This window comes from Apodemus sylvaticus, chromosome 6 (genome assembly GCF_947179515.1).
Source record: "Apodemus sylvaticus chromosome 6, mApoSyl1.1, whole genome shotgun sequence".
In the NCBI taxonomy this organism is placed as follows: domain Eukaryota; kingdom Metazoa; phylum Chordata; class Mammalia; order Rodentia; family Muridae; genus Apodemus; species Apodemus sylvaticus.
The window spans coordinates 76,585,040-76,609,361 of record NC_067477.1 but is presented as its reverse complement, the minus strand read 5'-3'; positions in this window follow the sequence as shown (position 1 = coordinate 76,609,361).

The following is a 24,322-nucleotide window of genomic DNA, read 5'->3' as shown; positions in this document are numbered from 1 at the left end:
TCAGCTGTGCTCTCATTGTGACAGACACTGGGAATATTTCCATCTATTCCTTACTCTACTGTTATCAAAGAACACAACTACATGAACAGTTGTCTTCCTGTTAACTTTGCAAATGCACTAAGAGGAAGCACCAAGTCTATTTTCTGTCTGTAAGACCTCTACCTCGAATTGAACCTCTGTGATTTATTAAACCTCTGTCTATGGACACAATAAATTTGTTTTATTCTGCTTACATATTCATCTCATTGCACTGTTGTTTAATCTTTTTTTAAGAGCTTTTTCTTCAGGACACAGTCACAAGCAGCTTTGCATTTGTATGGTGACCAATTTCTAACAAAAAATATTACATATATCACTTCCATAAAGTCCCCAAGACAAAAGAGATGATCATTTTTTTTCTTTCAAAAAATAAATACATTAGAAATCATGAGTATAACAACATATCCAAATTCAGATTTATCCAGCAGTGGATCCCTTACCAGAGATGCTGAGTTTTAAGACACAGCGACACAGCGTTTAATTCATGGGTCTCAGTAGTCTAATTTGAAGTAAAATAAGGCAGATTAATTACAATAAATGATTGTAAATTTTACAACTGTCAAAGATTTTGCAACCTACTGTTTTTGTGAATTTAAGTTGTTAATTGCATATAATTTCATAGTTTTCCTCTTCTCATTTCTCCCTCCGAAACCTCCCATGTCACCAACCATTACATCCTCCATGTACTTGGCCCATTCCCCCTGACATTCATGGCCTCTGTTTCTTTGATTATTAGTGTGTGTGTGTGTGTGTGTGTGTGTATGTGTTATATACAATCTACTGAGTCAACTTCATGTTGCTTGTATATATATGATATTAAGACTGAACACTTAATAACCACTTTCTCAATCTGAGAAAGACCATTTCTCCTTCTCTAAGCAGTAACTAGTTCCCTGTAGTTCTTTGTCTAGAGGTGTGATCCCATGAGATTCCCCTTCCATGTTAGCACCTTTAGTTGTCATTGTGCAGGTTTAGCTAAGCATCTATATGGTTAGGATTTATTAGCTTTCCTTCCCTATAAGACACAGTCTTAATAGCAGAGTTTCTGGTCTCCTGGAACTTAAAATCTTTCTGTTATATTTTCCATGTTTCCATAGCCTTAGGAGCTATGTTGTAGGTATCCACTGAGGCTATACACCATGGTCAGTTTTCTTCACATTTTAACTATTTGTGGGTTCTCTAATTAAATCTGCCACAAAGAGAAACTTCTTTGATGAGCAGAAACTGTGGGTTCACTACTAAATATTAGAAGGCTTTTACAAATTATGGTGGTCTAGGAAAGGGAAATCAGTAGCTTTGTCTGTCAGATGTATGACCTCACTAGTCACATGTAGTTTTAGCTATGTTTATTATGGAAGGCATGATTTTCCTCCTGTTAAATGGGCCTCAAGTACAATTACTTAAAAAGTTTTGTTTTCTACGAGGACAGGAGTGTAAAAAAAAAAGTTGTTGTTTATAGGTATCACAGCTGCATAATACTGCTGTTTTACTTCCGTGGAAACTTGCATATAAACTCCTGGTACAGTGAAGGCTAGACCGTAGGAAGGTAGTTTCAGCTCAATCTTCTGAGCACTATGTCAGAGTTCTGTAATGTCTTCAACAATAGGGACTTACAGTCTATCTAAGAGATGCAATAAAGGGCAGCAGCAATAGCCTGTACTGCTTGTGGATACTGTTGGACAATGCTGACAAACAACAACTCACCTGCAATTTTTTCTAGTCTTTATTTTTTGGGGGAATATTGTGATCCCAAATGGTATAAAATTACTTATATATACACGTGTGTACATGTATATACACACACATACACACATATATATATGTACACACACACACACACACACACATATATATATGATTTGAGGTAAATATAAAACAACATGATTCCTTTAGGCTTTTAAAGACATTCTTAGTGTTAGTGTTCCTCTTGCCTGCCTCTTCTTTATTGATTTATTTAATTCCACAATTAAACTCTCCAATTTTTTCTCATTTTCCCTTCATATCATATGCAGATGCATCTGTGTACTGTAAGAAATGAAGTAGGCAGTCTGGACTACTGAAAGAAGGGTGGAGAAACTAGGCACCAGGCTCCTGGGCTATATGCAAAGACTTACAGAACAAATATAGTCTTGTTGAGTGTTCCTCAATGGGCAACTCTGTACACATGAAATATAAAACGTTACATATTCCATTCATTATAAATATGCATGGATAACTGCAATGAGCTTTGATTCTTAATCACCAGACAAAGGTGGCTAGAATGTAATTTGAAACCAATCCTACAATTAAAAGTCTAAAAATAACAGGATTTCCAATAAATAAACCTAGTGACCTTGTCAGTTCCTATCATCGATTGATATCTCGACTAGCCATTTGTAAAGAAGAATATGAAAAAAACTATGCTTTTATAAAAACAAAAACAAAGAAACAAAATTCCTCCAGAATCTTCACGATGATTGTGGATAAAAGTGGCTGGAAATCAGGTAACTCCAGAGATAGAAATTTAAGGCCCAAAAATGACAAAGAAAAAATAAAATTGAAATACTACTAGAGTCGTTTCATGGAGTTCTGATGTATTAAGTAACATGAAATGAGGCTAAACACAAAATGTTTATATGGTTTTACATGAATTGACATAAACTATCACAGACAGTGGTGTCGGATTATGTCTCAGAACTTCTAGTCCTGATATATATTGAAATAAATGTCCCTGAGGCAGATTTGAAACCTTTGTCTAAGACAGTTTAACCAGGGTCAGAACAAAAAGAAGCAACCTGTAGTAAGATAGACTATTCTTGCAGAGGATATACATGCATTCCATACATGGCAAACTCCTATGACCTGTGGTGTGCGTGTGTGTGTGGAGGGTGGGGGAATATCACCTGCAAGTTTCTTAGCTAGATTTACAATCTCACACATTTCTCTTTGATTTTTTCTCTTCACTTTTATTTTTTAGAACACTTTAAACTCATAGTTTTAGAACACTTTAAATTAATCAAAAGATACAGAGATCTTAAAGAACCAGCCTGTGTCCATTTTAGGATTTAAAGTTATTTTATGGGAAAGAAAAATTGGGTTTGTTCCTGCTTATAATATAACCTCTGTTTCTCAAAAATTAAGCTATTACATACCTGTACCGTTTTCTAGGAATACTTCTGCACTATTACAGGAATGGCACTCATGTTTCCATTTTTTTTTTATTTTCTAAATTCTTTGTTTACATTCCAAATGCTTTCCCCTTTCCCAGTTCCCCCCACCCCATATGTCCCATAAGCATTCTCTACACCCATTCTCCAATCACCTCCCTCCTTTTTCTCTATCCTGGTACACCCCTACAATGCTGATCAGGCCTTTCCAGGATCAGGGCCCTCTCCTTACTTCTTCATGGGAGTCATTTGATATGCTACTTGTGTCTTGGGTATTCATAGCTTCTGGGCTAGTTAATATCCACTTATCAGTGATTGCATTCCATGTGTATTCTTTTGTGATTGGGTTACCTCACTTAGGATGATATTTTCCAGTTCCAACCATTTGCCTACAAATTTCATGAATTCATTGTTTTTATACCACATTTTCTGTATCCATTCCTCTTTTGAGGGACATCTGGGTTCTTTCCAGCTTCTGGGTATTATAAATAAGGCTGCTATGAACATAGAGGAGCATGGGTCCTTATTGCATGCCAGGGAATCCTCTGGGTATATGCCCAGGAGTGGTATAGCAGGATCTTCTGGTAGTATCACGTTCAGTTTTCTGAGGAACTGCTAGACTGATTTCCAGAATGGTTGTACCATCTTGCAATCCCACCAGCAATGGAGGAGTGTTCCTCTTTCTCCACATCCTCACCAACACCTGCTGTCTCCTGAGTTTTTAAACGTAGCTATTCTGACTGGTGTAAGGTGAAATCTCAGGGTTGTTTTGATTTGCATTTCCCTGATGACTAAGGATGTTGAACATTTGTTAAGGTGCTTCTCAGCCATCCGAATTTCTTCAGGTGAAAATTCTTTGTGTAGATCTGCACCCCATTTTTAATAGGGTTATTTGGTTCCCTGGGGTCTAACTTCTTGAGTTCTTTGTATATATTGGATATTAGCCCTCTATCAGATGTAGGGTTGGTGAAGATCTTTTCCCAGTTTGTTGGTTGCCGTTTTGTCCTTTTTACAGTGTCCTTTGCCTTACAGAAACTGTAATTTTATGAGGTCCCATTTGTCAATTCTTGATCTTAAACATAAGCTATTGGTGTTCTGTTCAGGAACTTTTCTCCTGTGCCCATCTCCTCAAGGGTTTTCCCCAGTTTCTTTTCTATTAGTTTCAGTGTAAGTAGCTTATAACCATCTTGCATCTTGCAACCCTACCCCTGTTTCAAAAGGATTGCTATGGCTACCTTGTTATGACTACTGTTGTTACTACTTTGCACCTTTGCCTTTGTTTCAGGATCTCCTTATGATTAACTTGTTATTCTTATATTCTGCTCCTGTAACCCTACCAATTTCACCAGCCACATCTCTCATATGGAACCTCCTTATTCCTATAAAAGCACTGTCTTCATCACATCTAATGCTGACAACGCAAATCCCACCTTGGAGGGAGGCAGCCTGTGAACATGAATGAAAAGCTTGCTTTAATTAGTTGCTTGTTTTCATTAACTTGGCCATGATGATTTGAGTCATAGGGTGGTATTTGTCTTCCCATTTTTGGAAATAACTGTCTTTCATCTATGCCAGGATTCCAGCCATGCAGAGCCTCCCCATTCTCAGAATCTTCCCACTAAAGTGCTATATTTATCTCAATTGATGAACCTATATGAATACATCTTAGCTACCATAAACCCATGGTTCATTTAGATTCATTTAGAAACCATAAGATTATGGCAGAGATACCAATGCAATATATATATATATATATATATATATGTGTGTGTGTGTGTGTGTGTGTGTGTGCATGTGTGTGCATACATATATATGTGTATGTGTGTATAGACATATATATACACTTATGTGTGTATACATATGTGTGTATTTATGCATATATGTGTATGTGTTTATGTGTATGTATATTTGTGTGTCTACTAATGTGTGTGTGTGTGTATGTATGTGTGTGTGTGTGTACATATAATTAGAATCTATATTAACAGATTCTATTTAACTCCAACATGGCCACTTGCCTTCCCCCCATTCCCACTCCATAAATCCAGAGTATTCAGGCTGACTTAATTAAAACATTAGCTCCAAAGATACCAAAAATCACTCCCTAAATTCTGTTGAGAGTGGTGAGCATTTCATTATGGATATGCATTGAGATATGATCTCTGCCCCCTTCTGTGCAGCACAGCTAGTACTGTGTAATAGTTATGTTAGCCATCCTGGATGACTTCCTTAGAGTGCCCATACCAATGCTTAGCTGATTGTAAAAGAAAAAGAAGAGACTGACTAACTATGGAGTTCTTACAATGTGCATACTATTATTACAGCACGGTGCCCAGGGCTCATCAAAGATAAATGAGGACTGAAGAGTGGAGTTTTAGGTTAAACTTAATAGACATACACCTTCTTTCCATAAAAAGAAAAACTGGCAAGGGAGTGGAAAAAACATCAAAGCAATTTTCCTATAAATCTACACAAAAATCAATTTCAGAGTCAACTTTTGTGCTTTTATTACTTATGGTGTTTTTATTTATTTTGTGGGTGGAGGGAAGCTGAAATAGAACATAACTCAATTCCTTTTAAATTGCTTTGGATAAATATAATAAATCCAATATGTATGGAAAAGTTTATAGGATTTGCTGTCTCTTATTCAGAAAATGTACACAACTTGAGAGCCTTCTCTGATCTTAATACTGTTTCAGTTTTTTAAAAAGTTGTTCATATATATTTCACAAGATTTTCCAGATGCTTAGTAGTTTATAATTCTGAAGATCTCTGACAGGAGACAAAGTTTGATAGTTTGAGCCACAAGAACCTATTGTCTTTTTTAAACTGCTATTCTTAGAAGTTCTCCTTTGAACTTTGCAATCACAGCCTCTCATGTCATTTCCAAGGCTAGGGATTTTGATGGAAGCAGGAAGTGTGGAGCGTCCATTAATATTGCAACATCAGCCTCAGGCCTTGTCCCTTGTGTGTGAAATTGTATTTTTATGGCATTTCTCTGGTTTTGTTCAAATCAGCTCTATTGAAAATCATCAAGAAACCAGTTTTTATCCAGTAACTGTCTCTCAATATGCCTCACTCTTGTAACTGTTAAAGGTTTGTTGGTTCAGCTTTTTAGGCAAGATTATCTGAATGCACAATGAGATTGTCAGATTATATTTTGGACTATGTCAAAATTAAAGAAATTCAAAGTAGTCTACTTTTATCGGTAGTTATGTCACAATTGTGAAAACTAATATTCTAAGGAAAAGTTCCAAGTTAGCACTTACCAAAACAGAAGGATGTGTTAGCTGTGGTTGCATAGAACTGCCTCCAAATGATTAAATCGATTTGACCAAGGGTGCTAAGGACACTATTGGAGCCTAGATAAATTCCTCTAAACCATCTTGAATAATGACCGCAATTCGTTTCTCATTAAACACAGGGTCATCACTACATAAATAGATTACCATATATAAAAATAAACACCAGACACATATAATTAACACCTAAAACTATCTGGCCCCTTTATCTGCAGTGCCCAAGAGGATGCTTTTGCAACTGGCTGGAAGAAACATAGGTCAGAGGCAGATATTTCCCGAGGTTTTCTTCATTTACCTAAATTGAAATTGCCTCACAGAGTGGGAAGTGGGAATTAATGGACATGGATGGGAACATAGTAAAACCCCAGTGCTTTATATCGGATACAAAATCATTAGCACAGCAAGGAAAACTTTAAATAGATGTTAAGGAATTGAAAAGCATTTACCCCTTTGAAAGTCAACTTCTTTTAAATGTGCAGAACAAAGTTGGCAGACAATCCGTGGTGCTAATGGTATTAAAACTATCCCAAATTTAGAAGACTACTGCAGATATGGCCACCAGGGTCCTTCTCTGTGGACTAAACCAATGCTTCTCTACCCTGGCTACACATTAGGATTACCTAGGGAGCCTGTGACATAATTGATCTCCACTGGAGAAAAAAATGTATTTTTAAAGCTCACTAAGTAATGCTGATATACAAAGATGGAGAAGAGAACAGAGTGAAAATAGGATTAAGTTTCCACATTTGAAATACATGTGAAGGCTTCTATCCTCTTAACCACACAAGACAGCACATTTTCAAATGAAAGCTTTTTCAGGATGCATAGGAAGAAAATGGTTGCACTAGGTACTACAGCTTACTAGGTGGTAAGAGTACTTGTCTTTTACAAAACCTCCATGCCTAAAGATTGTTACAAAGTAAGTCAGGTATGCAATAAAAACATGCCTTTTTAGCTATGTCTTCAGTTTCCTTCAAAACAAATATCCTCTGGGAAACAAACAAAACCATGGTCGTTTAGTATTAAAAGTCATCTTAGATTGAAGTAAAATACAATAATTTTCTAAGAGAGCAGCTACAGGGAGGGCTTCCAGGTCACCTCCCTGCTTCCTTCATATTTCTTGTTTTGCCCTGCATGCTGTGACATTATTTATTGTTATTAATTTTTATGTTAATTTCTCATCTTTTCATCCCACTTGTTAAAATTCATCGTTTAATATAAGGAAAATGGTGACAAGGAATGTCCTCCCTTGTTTTGGATTTTGTTTTCTATTTTACTTCAGGTTATGGTGCAAAAATCAGACCATGGACTGAGAGGTCCAAGTAAGGACTCCCTGCTGTTGCACCCAGGCTGTAGTATAAGAGGAGGAAGGTATGGATGCCCAAGAATTGAAAAAGTTACCAGAACAGTAATGATGTTTGTTGACTCACCCTGATATTTTAATTTTTCTGTTTAGAAATAAGAGAATTTAAAAGAGTTTGTATAAACTATTTTTGTAAGAAGTAAAATTTGTAAGCGTGGAATCTAAAATTAAGTAACTATTAAAATTGTAATGGCTATAATTAGTTTAATGATAAACAGAAAGGAGAATAAAGGAACTTCCAGTTCTGTATTTTTATCTATATTTTTACTTTCTATAATTCTAAATATACTATAGTAACCATCTTTTCAGAAAAATTATATTCCTGGCCAGATGTTAAATTAAAATTCTAAAAAACTATAAATAAAATAATTAGTGATGTGTGTATGAGAGTGAGTATGTAGGTGTGTGTGTAAGTGTGTGTTTGTGTGATTTGAGGTAAAGTGCTGTAAAAGAAGATGATAGAAAAATAATCCTTTTGATGCTTGACTGATGGATTACTTAGTGAGACAAGTCTACAGTAGAACTACAAACCCTTTTGTATTTGCTTATTCAGAATCACCCCATGGTACAGACTAGAACAGTAAGAATTAATAAAATGATGCACAATAAATACACCAACAATCAAGGACACCAGTTCAATTCAAACAAAAGCATATTTTTAAGTATCTCTCATTTCTATCCTAAAAATTAGTCTAAAAGTCCATTTACTTAACCAGCACAAACAAGTCTTGCTGTGTTTTGTTGTTCTTGTTATTGTATATATCTTGTTGCTCATAGTGTATATGTGTGTACGTGTTTTGCCTATAGCTACATTTTTCTAGCAGTAAGATGCAAATTCAGAGATAATATATTCTCCTTGGGCCCTGGACATATAATTTGACCCCTGACTTTACAAAGCTAAAAAAAAATCATTATATGTCATTTTGGACATATATGTATGAATTCTGTACAAACATGCATAAATATGTGCAGAGTTAAAGTAAATACATATTTTATATCTCCAACATACTGCATTTAAAGCCCTGAGATTGTGAATCTTTCAGAAAAATTTTCCCTGTTGTGAATTTGCTTAACTGCTCAACTATCTATGACTCCATACTGTTGTTGAAATAGAGGCATGGCACTTTAGATATGTCCCATCAGCTTAGAGTACATAATGATCTTCCAAAGGACCCAAGCACAGCTCTCTGCACTGTACTGGACAATTCATAGCAACTTCTGACTGTCACTCCAGGATGATCTAAAGTGTCTGGTGGTACCTGTACTCACATGCATATATCAAACACACACACACACACACACACACACACACACACACAGGACTTAAAATATCATTAAAAACCATTTTAAAAAGCACTGACCATGCAAATGACTGATAGAGCACATACATATCGTGTACAAGCCCTTGAACTCAAGGCCCACCCAGAAAAACTAAATACATGTCACCAGCTATAAGAAGCCCATGAACTATCAGATAGCTCTGTTCTTCAACAACAATGGTGTGAATGAAGAATAAATTATGTTCACCCTGAAGCTGTGCTTTTTTTGTACCAAACCATCTCTCATTCAGAGAATTAATTAATTTTGTCTATGGAAATGAGAGGGGGCATTCAACAGTCTTTCATTCCTTACAACTTAACTAATGCAAGTCTCTGTGTTAATCACAATCTACCTGAAAAGGATGTTTCCCTGATGGGGTTTACAAATACACTAATCTGCGGACATAATGTTAAATCAGGAAGAATAGGTTTCACACCATTTATTTTCCTCTAGGTCTGTAACATGTCAGGCCACATGGTCTTGGCCTGAATAATAGTTGAAGGCCAGGCAAGGCCTTCAACTAGAGTGAGCCATAAGTTGAATCAGAAGGTGCTTGTTTACTCCCATTACATTCACTCCACTGTTTGTCAGGTTGGATATCATTGTAGCCTGCAGGGTTCATAGCTGGGTCAGACTGATTACTCATCTTCTTACAGTAGCATACATAACAATGTTCTGTACCATGAAAGCTAGACCATAGAAATGAATCTTTCAGATGAGTACCAACTTGCTTTCTCCATGCTATATGACTCAAGTAAGAGGTGTCTTCTACATCAGGGTCTTATTGCCAAGTTCTGGAAAGTAACCAAGAATATTGGCAATAGTCTGTAATGTTTGGGGATCTGTGGGAATTTACTCAACATCCACTGCAAAGGAAATAATTCATTCCTGGTGATGGACTGTTAATTTTCTATCCTGTGGTATCTACTAGGAGCATTGTTATACAATTATAGGAAAATGCCCTGCTATTTATATATAATTGTATATACATAACATATATAACTATTTATATATGTGTATATACATAATTAGGGAAGGCTTCTCCAATAGTTTTCCATATGTTTTTATGGAAATGTTTTTACCTTTAGTTATTCTTCATCTTTCCTACCAACCCTTCCTATCACTATGAAGCATTTCTCTTAATATCATTCTTTATTAAAAGGCTGAATTCCATCTCTTTGCCTTTGAAATCTTCCCCCAAGATCCTTTACTAATTTTTTTATCTCTGCAGATGTCCCAAGTGAAACTCACATATCTGAAGATCAAGGTTATTATCCACAAAGTATATATATATATATATGTGTGTGTGTGTGTGTGTGTGTGTGTGTAATCACATATGTGTCTCTCTGATCTGTTTTGCCTAATTCAGGATGATTGTTTCTAGTTGTATCCACTAAAAAGTTCATAACTTTGGTTTACTTAACATTTGGATATTAGTACCTTATGTAAATGTAGTATACTTTCACTATATAGTCATCAAGCTGTTTCAAGTTGTTTCCATTTCTTATTGTGAATACAACAGCAATAAACATGGGTAAGCAGCTATCGCTTTCATTATATGTGAAATCCACTGGGTTCATGTTCAAGAATGGTGTAGGTATATCATGTGCTATATCTACTTCTAGATTTTTTGAGTAACCACCATACTGAATTTTATAGTGCCAACAACAGTATGGACTACAACCATAAGTGAATAAGTATATAAAACATTCCATTTTCTCAGTGGTTTTGTGGAAGGGAAGACAAAAGATTGTGATAGCTATGTACAAGAAAACAATGCTTTTCTAAAAATCAAAGGTCAATGGTTCATATGAATTCCCAACACTTGATAGAACACGCACAAAACTGTGCAGGCCCAAGTCAGACCAGAAGAGAGCATGAAGCCCCACTCCTAGCTAAGAAGTTATTAGATATTGATAATTACTGGGAGAAAGAGAGTAAGTTTTCTTTAAGAATGTGGTCCCCGATATATTTTCTACCTACCATTTAACAGCCTGTATCCAAGAGTATATGGGAAGCACAAGTAGTACTTGATAGGTTAAAAAACAAAGAGGACTTACAAAACTCAAATCCAAGTAGATCAAGGACCTCCACATAAAACCAGATACACTGGGCGGCGGCGGTGGCGGCAGCGGTAGCAGTGGCTGCTCCAGCTGAAGGGCCATCAGCGGTGGAACCAAGGCGACACAGGGTCCAGTTAGGCCCTGCGCCCACGACCACTGACCTTCGCTGACCAGCCGGGCGGCAAGCAGCTGCAGTTCTGCGGAGCCTTTCGCTGCACGGAAGCCACTTCAGAACTCGGCTTCCCGCCAGTCAGGAGAGACTCACCTCCATCTTGATCCCGGGCTCCAGAGATCGGACAGACTGAGGTACACAAACATAATCCGAGGCCCAACACTGCAGGGGTCTGAGCCAGACAGGCGTTGGCCTGCACCCAGGCCCTGGGCTGTTCGAGTGTCCATCGGGGCGCCAACCCAGCCAGGAGTTTTTTTTGCCCCGGCCAGCGCACGCGCCGCCATTTTGCCTACAGGAGCCAGAGTGCTCCGGAGGGCAGAGACTGCTAACAAGCGTAGCCTGAGGCTAACAAAACGGGGGTCTAGGCCCCAAAAGGCACAGGACTGACCCCAAGAACTGGGCGGCTTGGTGGGCCATCTGTGTGTCAACCCGCCCAGGAGGTTATTAGCACAACAGACTCTCCCGGTGCTTTCGGGGAGCGCAGACGCGCACGCCCGCCTTTCGGGTCACCTGGCGGACCCAAATAACAGTCATAGACCTAGGGGAACTTTGCTCGGACCTTGGCCTCCCAGGCGTTTGCCTGGACTCAGGGCCCAGGCGACAAGGCTAACCTAGTGTGCGCCAGCCCGGTTGGGGAAATCGGCTGCCCAGCGGAGTGTGCGGAACACAGGGGAGGTCACAGCAACATACACCTTCGGAGCTCCCTGGGGGTGCACACGGGTTCCATCTGGCCTACAGACACAATCTGGGGCAAGGCCTCAGGCAGAAGCCCCCAGGTCAACTCTCTCCGCTTCAGATCAGCCTGGGTGGCCGCCACATCTCCAGGTCCCTCGAGAGGCTAGTGGGGGCTTCCGGGCGGCCAGCTGGGAGAAGTCGGTGTGCTCCAATAAATCCTGCGGGCCCCAGCGGGAGCCTTCAGGTGCCTGCTTCGGGATCTGAACAGCCTGGACAACAGCACCCTGTCTACAGGCAGTGCAGAGTGTAAGCTGTGCACCAGAGGCCAACGGGGAAGGGGCAGCTTGCACTGGTGAGTCCAGCACTGACAAGACCAAGTAACACCAGTGAGAGCTAGATGGCAAAAGGCAAACGCAGGAACGTCACTAACAGAAATCAAGGCAATATGGCAACATCTGAACCAAATTCTCCTCTACCAGCAAGTCCTGGATACCCCATCACACCAGTAAAACAAGATTTGGATTTAAAATCACTGGTCATGATGCTGGTACAGGAACACATGAAGGACATTCAGGAGAAAATGGATCAAAAGTTAGAAGCCCTTGCAAGGGAAACACAAAAATCATTGAAAGAAATCCAGGAGAATACAAAAGCCAACAAGGAGGAAATGCAAAAAACACTTAAAGAAATACAGGAGAACTTTGGTCAACAGGCTGAGGTCATGAAAGACGAAACACAAAAATCTCTTAAAGAAATACAGGAGAACTTTGGTCAACAGGCTGAGGTCATGAAAGAAAAAACACAAAAATCTCTTAAAGAATTACAGGAAAGCACAAACAAGCAAGTGAAGGAGCTAAGCAAAACCATCCAGGATCTAAAAACAGAAGTAGAAACAACTAAGAAAACTCAAAAGGAGACAACTTTGGAGATAGAAAGCCTTGGGAAGAAATCAGGGGACCGAGATGCAAATATCAACAACAGAATACAAGAGATAGAAGAAAGAATCTCAGATGCTGAAGATTCCATAGAAACCATGGACTCAACAGTTAAAGAAAATGCAAAATGCAAAAAGCTTGTAACCCAAAATATCCAGGAAATCCAGGACACAATGAGAAGACCAAACCTAAGGATTATAGGCATAGATGAGAGTGAAGATTTACAACTTAAAGGGCCAGCAAATATCTTCAATAAAATTATGGAAGAAAACTTCCCTAACCTAAAGAGAGAGATGCCCATGAATATACAAGAAGCCTACAGAACTCCAAACAGACTGGACCAGAACAGAAATACTTCCTGTCACATAATAATCAAAACACCAAATGTTCTAAACAAAGAAAGAATATTAAAGGCAGTAAGAGAAAAAGGCCAAGTAACATATAAAGGAAGACCTATCAGAATCACAGCAGACTTTTCACCTGAGACTATGAAGGCTAGAAGGTCCTGGGCAGATCTCATGCAGACTCTAAGAGAACACAAATGCCAACCAAAACTACTATATCCAGCAAAACTCTCAATCACCATAGATGGAGAAACTAAGATATTTCACGACAAAACCAAGTTCACCCAATATCTATCCACAAACCCAGCCCTAAAAAGGATAATAGGAGGACAACACCAATACAAGGAGGGAAACTTCACCCTGAAAAAAGCAAGATAGTAACCTTTCATCAAACCCAAAAGAAGTTAAGCAATCAAATTTAAGAAATAACGTCAAAAATGATAGGAAGTAACAATCACTATTCCTTAATATCTCTTAACATCAATGGACTCAATGCCCCAATAAAAAGGCACAGACTAACTGACTGGATACGTAAACAGGACCCTACATTTTGCTGCTTACAGGAAACACACCTCAGGGTCAAAGACAAACACTACCTTAGAGTAAAAGGCTGGAAGAAAATTTTACAAGCAAATGGTCTCAGGAAACAAGCTGGAGTAGCCATTTTAATATCAGATAAAATTGACTTTCAACCCAAAGTCATCAAAAGAGACTCTGAGGGACACTTCTTGCTGGTCAAAGGAAAAATACAACAAGAAGAACTCTCAATCCTGAACATCTATGCTCCAAATGCAGGGGCACCCCCTTTCATAAAAGAAACTTTATTAAAACTCAAAGCACACATTGCACCTAACACAATAATTGTGGGTGACTTCAACACTGCACTTTCCTCAATGGACCGATCAGGAAAACAGAAACTAAACAAGGACACAATGAAACTAATTGAAGCTTTGGACCAATTAGATTTAACTGATATATATAGAACATTCTATCCTAAAACAAAAGAATATACCTTTTTTTCAGCACCTCATGGTACCTTCTCCAAAATCGACCATATAATTGGTCACAAGACAGACCTCAACAAATATAAAAAGATAGAACTAATCCCATGCCTCCTATCTGATCACTATGGAATAAAAGTGGTCTTCAATAGCAACAGAAACAACAGAAAACCCACATACACGTGGAAATTGAACAATACTCTACTCAATGACACCTTGGTCAAGGAAGAAATAAAGAAAGAAATTAAAGACTTTTTAGAACACAATGAAAATGAAAACACAACATACCCAAATCTATGGGACACAATGAAAGCAGTGCTAAGAGGAAAACTCATAGCCCTGAGTGCCTCCAAAAAGAAAATGGAGAGAGCATACATTACCAACTTAATGACACACCTGAAAGCCCTAGAACAAAAAGAAGCTATTTCACCCAGGAGGAGTAGAAGGCAGGAAATCATCAAACTCAGGGCCGAAATCAATCAAGTAGAAACAAAGAGAACCATACAAAAAATCAACAAAACTAGGAGCTGGTTCTTTGAGAAAATCAACAAGATAGATAAACCCTTAGCCAGACTGACCAAAGGGCACAGAGAAAGTATCCAAATTAACAAACTTAGAAATGAAAAGGGAGACATAACAACAGAAACGGAGGAAATCCAAAAAATCATCAGATCCTACTACAAGAGCCTGTACTCAACACAACTGGAGAATCTGGAGGAAATGGACAATTTCCTTGACAGATACCAAATACCAAAATTAAATCAGGACCAACTAGACCATCTAAACAGTCCCATAAAGCCTAAAGAAATAGAAGGAGTCATAGAAAGTCTTCCAACCAAAAAAAGCACAGGACCAGATGGTTTCAGTGCAGAATTCTACCAGACCTTCAAAGAAGAGTTAACACCAATACTCTTCAAACTATTCCACAAAATAGAAACAGAAGGAACACTACCCAACTCCTTCTACGAAGCCACAATTACGCTGATACCAAAGCCACACAAAGATCCAACAAAGAAAGAGAACTTCAGACCAATTTCCCTTATGAACATCGATGCAAAAATACTCAACAAAATTCTTGCCAACCGAATCCAAGAACACATCAAAACGATCATCCACCATGATCAAGTAGGCTTTATCCCGGGAATGCAGGGTTGGTTCAATATACGGAAATCCATCAATACAATCCACTACATAAACAAACTCAAAGAACAAAACCACATGGTCATTTCATTGGATGCTGAAAAAGCATTTGACAAAATTCAGCATCCTTTCATGCTTAAAGTCTTGGAGAGAACAGGAATTCAAGGCCCATACCTAAACATAGTAAAAGCAATATACAGCAAACCGGTAGCCAGCATCAAACTAAACGGAGAGAAACTTGAAGCAATCCCACTGAAATCAGGGACCAGACAAGGCTGCCCCCTTTCTCCTTATCTTTTCAATATTGTACTTGAGGTACTAGCTCGGGCAATTCGACAACATAAGGAGGTCAAAGGGATACAAATTGGAAAGGAGGAAGTCAAACTATCATTATTGGCAGACGACATGATCGTCTACCTAAGTGACCCAAAGAACTCCACTAGAGAGCTCCTACAGCTGATAAACAACTTCAGCAAAGTGGCAGGTTACAAAATCAACTCAAGCAAATCAGTGGCCTTCCTATACTCAAAGGATAAGCAGGCTGAGAAAGAAATTAGGGAAATGACCCCCTTCACAATAGCCACAAACAGTATAAAGTATCTTGGGGTGACTCTTACCAAACATGCGAAAGATCTGTATGGCAAGAACTTCAAGACTCTGAAGAAGGAAATGGAAGAAGACCTCAAAAAATGGGAAAACCTCCCATGCTCATGGATCGGTAGAATCAATATAGTTAAAATGGCCATTTTGCCTAAAGCACTATACAGATTCAATGCAATACCCATCAAAATCCCAACTCAATTCTTCACAGAGTTAGAAAGAGCAATTATCAAATTCATCTGGAACAACAAAAAACCCAGGATAGCTAAAACTATTCTCAGCAACAAAAGAAAATCTGGGGGAATCAGTATCCCTGACCTCAAGCAATACTACAGAGCAATAGTGTTAAAAACTGCATGGTATTGGTACAGTGACAGGCAGGAGGATCAATGGAACAGGATTGAAGATCCAGAAATGAACCCACACACCTATGGCCACTTGATCCTCGACAAAGAGGCTGAAAACATCCAATGGAAAAAAGATAGCCTTTTCAACAAATGGTGCTGGTTCAACTGGAGGTCAGCATGCAGAAGAATGCGAATTGATCCATCCTTGTCTCCTTGTACTAAGCTCAAATCCAAATGGATCAAGGACCTCCACATAAAGCCAGACACTCTGAAGCTAATAGAAAAGAAACTGGGGAAGACCCTTGAGGACATCGGTACAGGGAGAAAGTTTCTGAACAGAACACCAATAGCGTATGCTCTAAGAGCAAGAATTGACAAATGGGACCTCATAAGGTTACAGAGTTTCTGTAAGGCAAAGGACACCATCAAGAGGACAGATCGGCAACCAACAAATTGGGAAAAGATCTTCACCAATCCTACATCAGATAGAGGGCTAATATCCAATATATATAAAGAACTCAAGAAGTTAGACTCCAGAAAACCGAACAACCCTATTAAAAAATGGGGTACAGAGTTAAACAAAGAATTCTCACCTGAAGAACTTCGGATGGCGGAGAAGCATCTTAAAAAATGCTCCACTTCATTAGTCATTAGGGAAATGCAAATCAAAACAACCCTAAGATTTCATTTTACACCAGTCAGAATGGCTAAGATTAAAAATTCAGGAGACAGCAGGTGTTGGAGAGGGTGCGGAGAAAGAGGAACACTCCTCCACTGCTGGTGGGGTTGCAAATTGGTACAACCACTCTGGAAAGCAGTCTGGCGGTTCCTCCGAAAACTGGGCACCTCACTTCCAGAAGATCCTGCTATACCACTCCTGGGCATATACCCAGAGGATTCCCCACCATGTAATAAGGATACATGCTCTACTATGTTCATAGCAGCCCTATTTATAATTGCCAGATGCTGGAAAGAACCCAGGTATCCCTCAACAGAAGAGTGGATACAAAAAATGTGGTATATCTACACAATGGAGTACTATTCAGCCATTAGAAACAATGAATTCATGAAATTCTTAGGCAAATGGATGGAGCTAGAGAACATCATACTAAGTGAGGTAACCCAGACTCAAAAGGTGAATCATGGTATGCACTCACTAATAAGTGGTTATTAACCTAGAAAACTGGAATACCCAAAACATAATCCACACATCAAATGAGATACAAGAAGAAAGCAGGAGTGGTCCCTGGTTCTGGAAAGACTCAGTGAAACAGTATTTGGCAAAACCAGAACGGGGAACTGGGAAGGGGTGGGAGGGAGGACAGGGGAAGAGAAGGGGGCTTACGGGACTTTCGGGGAGTGGGGGGGGCTAGAAAAGGGGAAATCATTTGAAATGTAAATAAATTATATCAAATAAAAAAAAAAGACAAAAAAAAAAAAAAAAAAAAAAAGGAACACTACCCAATTCCTTCTACGAAGCCACAATTACGCTGATACCAAAGCCACACAAAGATCCAACAAAGAAAGAGAACTTCAGACCAATTTCCCTTATGAACATCGATGCAAAAATACTCAATAAAATTCTTGCCAACCGAATCCAAGAACACATCAAAACGATCATCCACCATGATCAAGTAGGCTTTATCCCGGGAATGCAGGATTGGTTCAATATACGGAAATCCATCAATACAATCCACTACATAAACAAACTCAAAGAACAAAACCACATGGTCATTTCATTGGATGCTGAAAAAGCATTTGACAAAATTCAGCATCCTTTCATGCTTAAAGTCTTGGAGAGAACAGGAATTCAAGGCCCATAACTAAACATAGTAAAAGCAATATACAGCAAACCGGTAGCCAGCATCAAACTAAACGGAGAGAAACTTGAAGCAATCCCACTGAAATCAGGGACCAGACAAGGCTGCCCCCTTTCTCCTTATCTTTTCAAAATTGTACTTGAGGTACTAGCTCGGGCAATTCGACAACATAAGGAGGTCAAAGGGATACAAATTAGAAAGGAGGAAGTCAAACTATCATTATTTGCAGACGACATGATCGTCTACCTAAGTGACCCAAAGAACTCCACTAGAGAGCTCCTACAGCTGATAAACAACGTCAGCAAAGTGGCAGGTTACAAAATCAACTCAAGCAAATCAGTGGCCTTCCTATACTCAAAGGATAAGCAGGCTGAGAAAGAAATTAGGGAAATGACCCCCTTCACAATAGCCACAAACAGTATAAAGTATCTTGGGGTGACTCTTACCAAACATGCGAAAGATCTGTATGACAAGAACTTCAAGACTCTGAAGAAGGAAATGGAAGAAGACCTCAAAAAATGGGAAAACCTCCCATGCTCATGGATCGGTAGAATCAATATAGTTAAAATGGCCATTTTGCCTAAAGCACTATACAGATTCAATGCAATACCCATCAAAATCCCAACTCAATTCTTCACAGAGTTAGAAAGAGCAATTATCAAATTCATCTGGAACAACAAAAAACCCAGGATAGCTAAAACTATTCTCAGCAACAAAAGAAAATCTGGGGGAATCAGTATCCCTGACCTCAAGCAATACTACAGAGCAATAGTGTTAAAAACTGCATGGTATTGGTACAGTGACAGGCAGGAGGATCAATGGAACAGGATTGAAGATCCAGAAATGAACCCACACACCTATGGCCACTTGATCCTCGACAAAGAGGCTGAAAACATCCAATGGAAAAAAGATAGCCTTTTCAACAAATGGTGCTGGTTCAACTGGAGGTCAGCATGCAGAAGAATGCGAATTGATCCATCCTTGTCTCCTTGTACTAAGCTCAAATCCAAATGGATCAAGGACCTCCACATAAAGCCAGACACTCTGAAGCTAATAGAAAAGAAACTGGGGAAGACCCTTGAGGACATCGGTACAGGGAGAAAGTTTCTGAACAGAACACCAATAGCGTATGCTCTAAGAGCAAGAATTGACAAATGGGACCTCATAAGGTTACAGAGTTTCTGTAAGGCAAAGGACACCATCAAGAGGACAGATCGGCAACCAACAAATTGGGAAAAGATCTTCACCAATCCTACATCAGATAGAGGGCTAATATCCAATATATATAAAGAACTCAAGAAGTTAGACTCCAGAAAACCGAACAACCCTATTAAAAAATGGGGTACAGAGTTAAACAAAGAATTCTCACCTGAAGAACTTCGGATGGCGGAGAAGCATCTTAAAAAATGCTCCACTTCATTAGTCATTAGGGAAATGCAAATCAAAACAACCCTAAGATTTCATTTTACACCAGTCAGAATGGCTAAGATTAAAAATTCAGGAGACAGCAGGTGTTGGAGAGGGTGCGGAGAAAGAGGAACACTCCTCCACTGCTGGTGGGGTTGCAAATTGGTACAACCACTCTGGAAAGCAGTCTGGCGGTTCCTCCGAAAACTGGGCACCTCACTTCCAGAAGATCCTGCTATACCACTCCTGGGCATATACCCAGAGGATTCCCCACCATGTAATAAGGATACATGCTCTACTATGTTCATAGCAGCCCTATTTATAATTGCCAGATGCTGGAAAGAACCCAGGTATCCCTCAACAGAAGAGTGGATACAAAAAATGTGGTATATCTACACAATGGAGTACTATTCAGCCATTAGAAACAATGAATTCATGAAATTCTTAGGCAAATGGATGGAGCTAGAGAACATCATACTAAGTGAGGTAACCCAGACTCAAAAGGTGAATCATGGTATGCACTCACTAATAAGTGGTTATTAACCTAGAAAACTGGAATACCCAAAACATAATCCACACATCAAATGAGATACAAGAAGAAAGCAGGAGTGGTCCCTGGTTCTGGAAAGACTCAGTGAAACAGTATTTGGCAAAACCAGAACGGGGAACTGGGAAGGGGTGGGAGGGAGGACAGGGGAAGAGAAGGGGGCTTACGGGACTTTCGGGGAGTGGGGGGGGCTAGAAAAGGGGAAATCATTTGAAATGTAAATAAATTATATCAAATAAAAAAAAAGACAAAAAAAAAAAAAAAAAAAAAAGGAACACTACCCAATTCCTTCTACGAAGCCACAATTACGCTGATACCAAAGCCACACAAAGATCCAACAAAGAAAGAGAACTTCAGACCAATTTCCCTTATGAACATCGATGCAAAAATACTCAATAAAATTCTTGCCAACCGAATCCAAGAACACATCAAAACGATCATCCACCATGATCAAGTAGGCTTTATCCCGGGAATGCAGGGTTGGTTCAATATACGGAAATCCATCAATACAATCCACTACATAAACAAACTCAAAGAACAAAACCACATGGTCATTTCATTGGATGCTGAAAAAGCATTTGACAAAATTCAGCATCCTTTCATGCTTAAAGTCTTGGAGAGAACAGGAATTCAAGGCCCATAACTAAACATAGTAAAAGCAATATACAGCAAACCGGTAGCCAGCATCAAACTAAACGGAGAGAAACTTGAAGCAATCCCACTGAAATCAGGGACCAGACAAGGCTGCCCCCTTTCTCCTTATCTTTTCAATATTGTACTTGAGGTACTAGCTCGGGCAATTCGACAACATAAGGAGGTCAAAGGGATACAAATTAGAAAGGAGGAAGTCAAACTATCATTATTTGCAGACGACATGATCGTCTACCTAAGTGACCCAAAGAACTCCACTAGAGAGCTCCTACAGCTGATAAACAACGTCAGCAAAGTGGCAGGTTACAAAATCAACTCAAGCAAATCAGTGGCCTTCCTATACTCAAAGGATAAGCAGGCTGAGAAAGAAATTAGGGAAATGACCCCCTTCACAATAGCCACAAACAGTATAAAGTATCTTGGGGTGACTCTTACCAAACATGCGAAAGATCTGTATGACAAGAACTTCAAGACTCTGAAGAAGGAAATGGAAGAAGACCTCAAAAAATGGGAAAACCTCCCATGCTCATGGATCGGTAGAATCAATATAGTTAAAATGGCCATTTTGCCTAAAGCACTATACAGATTCAATGCAATACCCATCAAAATCCCAACTCAATTCTTCACAGAGTTAGAAAGAGCAATTATCAAATTCATCTGGAACAACAAAAAACCCAGGATAGCTAAAACTATTCTCAGCAACAAAAGAAAATCTGGGGGAATCAGTATCCCTGACCTCAAGCAATACTACAGAGCAATAGTGTTAAAAACTGCATGGTATTGGTACAGTGACAGGCAGGAGGATCAATGGAACAGGATTGAAGATCCAGAAATGAACCCACACACCTATGGCCACTTGATCCTCGACAAAGAGGCTGAAAACATCCAATGGAAAAAAGATAGCCTTTTCAACAAATGGTGCTGGTTCAACTGGAGGTCAGCATGCAGAAGAATGCGAATTGATCCATCCTTGTCTCCTTGTACTAAGCTCAAATCCAAATGGATCAAGGACCTCCACATAAAGCCAGACACTCTGAAGCTAATAGAAAAGAAACTGGGGAAGACCCTTGAGGACATCGGTACAGGGAGAAAGTTTCTGAACAGAACACCAATAGCGTATGCTCTAAGAGCAAGAATTGACAAATGGGACCTCATAAGGTTACAGAGTTTCTGTAAGGCAAAGGACACCATCAAGAGGACAGATCGGCAACCAACAAATTGGGAAAAGATCTTCACCAATCCTACATCAGATAGAGGGCTAATATCCAATATATATAAAGAACTCAAGAAGTTAGACTCCAGAAAACCGAACAACCCTATTAAAAAATGGGGTACAGAGTTAAACAAAGAATTCTCACCTGAAGAACTTCGGATGGCGGAGAAGCATCTTAAAAAATGCTCCACTTCATTAGTCATTAGGGAAATGCAAATCAAAACAACCCTAAGATTTCATTTTACACCAGTCAGAATGGCTAAGATTAAAAATTCAGGAGACAGCAGGTGTTGGAGAGGGTGCGGAGAAAGAGGAACACTCCTCCACTGCTGGTGGGGTTGCAAATTGGTACAACCACTCTGGAAAGCAGTCTGGCGGTTCCTCCGAAAACTGGGCACCTCACTTCCAGAAGATCCTGCTATACCACTCCTGGGCATATACCCAGAGGATTCCCCACCATGTAATAAGGATACATGCTCTACTATGTTCATAGCAGCCCTATTTATAATTGCCAGATGCTGGAAAGAACCCAGGTATCCCTCAACAGAAGAGTGGATACAAAAAATGTGGTATATCTACACAATGGAGTACTATTCAGCCATTAGAAACAATGAATTCATGAAATTCTTAGGCAAATGGATGGAGCTAGAGAACATCATACTAAGTGAGGTAACCCAGACTCAAAAGGTGAATCATGGTATGCACTCACTAATAAGTGGTTATTAACCTAGAAAACTGGAATACCCAAAACATAATCCACACATCAAATGAGATACAAGAAGAAAGCAGGAGTGGTCCCTGGTTCTGGAAAGACTCAGTGAAACAGTATTTGGCAAAACCAGAACGGGGAACTGGGAAGGGGTGGGAGGGAGGACAGGGGAAGAGAAGGGGGCTTACGGGACTTTCGGGGAGTGGGGGGGGCTAGAAAAGGGGAAATCATTTGAAATGTAAATAAATTATATCAAATAAAAAAAAAAGACAAAAAAAAAAAAAAAAAGGAACACTACCCAATTCCTTCTACGAAGCCACAATTACGCTGATACCAAAGCCACACAAAGATCCAACAAAGAAAGAGAACTTCAGACCAATTTCCCTTATGAACATCGATGCAAAAATACTCAATAAAATTCTTGCCAACCGAATCCAAGAACACATCAAAACGATCATCCACCATGATCAAGTAGGCTTTATCCCGGGAATGCAGGGTTGGTTCAATATACGGAAATCCATCAATACAATCCACTACATAAACAAACTCAAAGAACAAAACCACATGGTCATTTCATTGGATGCTGAAAAAGCATTTGACAAAATTCAGCATCCTTTCATGTTTAAAGTCTTGGAGAGAACAGGAATTCAAGGCCCATACCTAAACATAGTAAAAGCAATATACAGCAAACCGGTAGCCAGCATCAAACTAAACGGAGAGAAACTTGAAGCAATCCCACTGAAATCAGGGACCAGACAAGGCTGCCCCCTTTCTCCTTATCTTTTCAATATTGTACTTGAGGTACTAGCTCGGGCAATTCGACAACATAAGGAGGTCAAAGGGATACAAATTAGAAAGGAGGAAGTCAAACTATCATTATTTGCAGACGACATGATCGTCTACCTAAGTGACCCAAAGAACTCCACTAGAGAGCTCCTACAGCTGATAAACAACGTCAGCAAAGTGGCAGGTTACAAAATCAACTCAAGCAAATCAGTGGCCTTCCTATACTCAAAGGATAAGCAGGCTGAGAAAGAAATTAGGGAAATGACCCCCTTCACAATAGCCACAAACAGTATAAAGTATCTTGGGGTGACTCTTACCAAACATGCGAAAGATCTGTATGACAAGAACTTCAAGACTCTGAAGAAGGAAATGGAAGAAGACCTCAAAAAATGGGAAAACCTCCCATGCTCATGGATCGGTAGAATCAATATAGTTAAAATGGCCATTTTGCCTAAAGCACTATACAGATTCAATGCAATACCCATCAAAATCCCAACTCAATTCTTCACAGAGTTAGAAAGAGCAATTATCAAATTCATCTGGAACAACAAAAAACCCAGGATAGCTAAAACTATTCTCAGCAACAAAAGAAAATCTGGGGGAATCAGTATCCCTGACCTCAAGCAATACTACAGAGCAATAGTGTTAAAAACTGCATGGTATTGGTACAGTGACAGGCAGGAGGATCAAGGGAACAGGATTGAAGATCCAGAAATGAACCCACACACCTATGGCCACTTGATCC